Source organism: Propithecus coquereli, unplaced genomic scaffold (genome assembly GCF_000956105.1).
Source record: "Propithecus coquereli isolate 6110/MARCELLA unplaced genomic scaffold, Pcoq_1.0 Scaffold213, whole genome shotgun sequence".
In the NCBI taxonomy this organism is placed as follows: Eukaryota; Metazoa; Chordata; class Mammalia; order Primates; family Indriidae; genus Propithecus; species Propithecus coquereli.
This window is the reverse complement of record NW_012146412.1, coordinates 2,479,505-2,482,299: the sequence shown is the minus strand read 5'-3', so window position 1 is coordinate 2,482,299 and position 2,795 is coordinate 2,479,505. Positions and strand designations below refer to the sequence as shown.

Sequence of the window (2,795 nt, the reverse complement as noted above, 5' to 3'; positions counted from 1 at the left end):
GCCTCGGCCTCCCAGAGTGCTACGATTAGAGGCATGAGCCACCGCGCCCGGCCCAAATTATCTCCTCTTTGATCTTAACTGTTTGTGTTGTCCTATTTTGTGTGTCTGTAAGCCCAGTTCAGAACTTGAGGCTTCAAGCCCAGCGTTCTGTTTGACTTCTACGTGTAAAACCTATCATACCCATCCTGACTCCAGTAGCAATTGGTACAGCTACAGTTGCTACTACAACCACCACTACATGTACGGCTGATATTTGCTGAGCACCTACTATATGCCAGGATTCAGGCTCAGTGCTTTATATGCATTGTCTCATTAATCCTAAAACTAGCCCTTTTAAGTATGGGTTCTTAATTACAAAGGCTCGGGGAATTAACTTACCTAAACTCATTCAACCATCATCACAGGGATTTTACAAATTAAGATAAAATTCATGTATAATAAAATTTTGGTTTTTAGTATACTCACAAAGTTGCGCAATCATCACCACTAATTCCAAAACATTTTCATCACCACCAGAAGGAACCCTATACCCATTAGCCATGTCTCCCCATTTTCTCTTCCCTCTAGTCCCTGGTAACCACTAATCTACTTTCTGTCTCTAGGCATTTGCCTGTTCTGGACATTTCATATAAATGGAATCGTACAATATGTGGTCTTTTGTGACTGGCTTATTTCAATTAGCATGTTTTCAAGGTCCATCCGTGTTGTGGCGTGTATTAGTACTTCATTACTTTTTATAGTAAAATAATATTCCCTTGTATGAATATACCACATTTTGTTTATCGATTCATCAGTTGAAGGACATTTGAGCTGTTTCCACTTTTTAGCTGTTGCGACTTATGCTGCTGTGAACACTTGTGGACAAATTTTTACATAAGCGTATGTTTTCAGTTCACACAGAGGGATTTTTAGTTTTGGATTTTTCTGGATTTGATATTACCGCTGGGAAATATTTTATCTGGAGAAAACTTTTATGACTGTAAGGGAAGACTACACATCACCAAACTACCACTTACTAAGATTCTGTCTCTCCCATGTAATCTGATTTCTGTCCTGTCTCCTCCTACATAGGCCTGATTGCCAGAGATAAGCATTAATTCTGCAAGCCTTTGTCCATGCTGGTCCTTCTTCCTGGAAAGCCCATTCCCTCACTGCCATCGGTAAAAGGCCTGAAGTCTTCTAGCATAGAAGCTGGTTTTTCCTTTGCAGCCAGAAGTTATTTTTTCCTTCTCTGGGAACTCCTCAAAACTTCACCTGGGCTGGAGGTCGGGAGTGCGGCGGATTTTTCACTCTTTTCCCTGCCTGAGCTTCCTTGCTGTGCAGTATGCCCCCTGAGGGCAGGATTCTGGTCTGACTCACTTTTGCTATTCTTTGCAAGGATTCCTGTTGCTTTGCACAGTAGGTGCTAATGAATATTCATATTTGTGAACTGAATAAATTCCTGTTCAGTTGCCAAGTGGTTCTGATTTCCCTGAAACCCAGTTGAATTTCATTGTAGAGTTAGTATTACAATGGCTCTATTTTTAACCAGGTCTACGCTGGGGAGGAACTAGCTGGCAGAGTGAGGTCATGCTTTGGCCTGCTTCCCCTCCTCCCTGCCCTCCACATGGGAGTTGGTGGGGGCAGCCTGTCTGGTTATCTCCTCCTGAACTCTCAGGAGGTTTTGCTGTCTTTGCTTCTTGTTCCTCCTCAAAGGAAGAACGTGGCAGAAGAGCCAAGCAGGAGTGTCAGGGTTTGTTTCAGGGATATGGCCAGACTTAGTGGAGAAGTAGCTCTTCCAGTTCCCAGATTTCCTGCCTCTCTTTTCAAGTCCCCCCTTAATGTCTCAGGAAAGCTGAGATTGTGAGACATGAAAGCATCCTTTTAAAGTTCCTTAGAAAGACAGCAGTCTTGGATTTTCTATAGGGATGCTGTCATGTTTAGATCTCTGCAGTTCTATTTGAATAGCCTATTGCTCTCCACAGAGCAGCTATGTCTTTTTTTAAAATAAAGGATCTAAAACTATGAGAGTGGTTCTGGATCCTGGCTGACAATTAAAATCACCTGTTAGGATACATGTCCAAGTTTTAAGTAAACCCAGAGGTCAGCACCAATAATGACCTCTCTGGCTGAGTGCAGTTGGCTCGTGTATTTTACTTGGCTAGGTGGAGATTTTTAATAATTGAACGTGCATTCTCCACGTTGCCACTTCCTTCATTCTTTATGGTCTCACACCTGGCCCTCTTCACACATTTATATGACCTGCCTGCCCTCTGAGGTCTCTGAGAGTTTGACCTTTGCCCCGAAGAAGCCAAATCATCTCCCTCCCTCCTGCAATTACAGGCGCCTCTTGACAGAGAGTCAGGACTGGGGCCTGTCAGCAGTGTCTCTGAGCAATGACTGTTCTGTCTGCAGACATCCTCAATTTTGGCTGCATGGGAGAACCACCTGGGAGCTGTTAGCAATTACTGATGCCCGGAATACATACAGTCCCTCCATGGGGGAATATACAGTTTCTTAGGGGAAGGATACATGTTTTAGATGGGAGGGAGAGTGGTATTTTAAGGAAAATTTGTTTTATTTGAGTGCAGCATCAGTTAGATTATCCGATGTTAACGGTTTCGCTTTAATGAAATCCCAGATTATAACAGAATTTCTTTGTGCAGTGTGACTGGCAAGCTACATGTTGGCAGTGAATTAAAATAAGATGGCCCGGCGCGGTGGCTCACGCCTGCAATCCTACCACTCTGGGAGGCCGAGGCTGGCGGATCATTTGAGCTCAGGAGTTCGAGACCAGCCTGAGCAAGAGCGAGACC

At 43.8% G+C, this 2,795-nt stretch overlaps 1 protein-coding gene across 4 annotated transcripts in view; it reads left to right on the top strand.

The window, feature by feature from the left end:
- TBC1D1 (TBC1 (tre-2/USP6, BUB2, cdc16) domain family, member 1) overlaps nucleotides 1–2,795 on the top strand; it is a 214,635-nt gene that overhangs the window by 64,579 nt on the left and 147,261 nt on the right. The gene's annotated exons all lie outside the window — the stretch shown is intronic.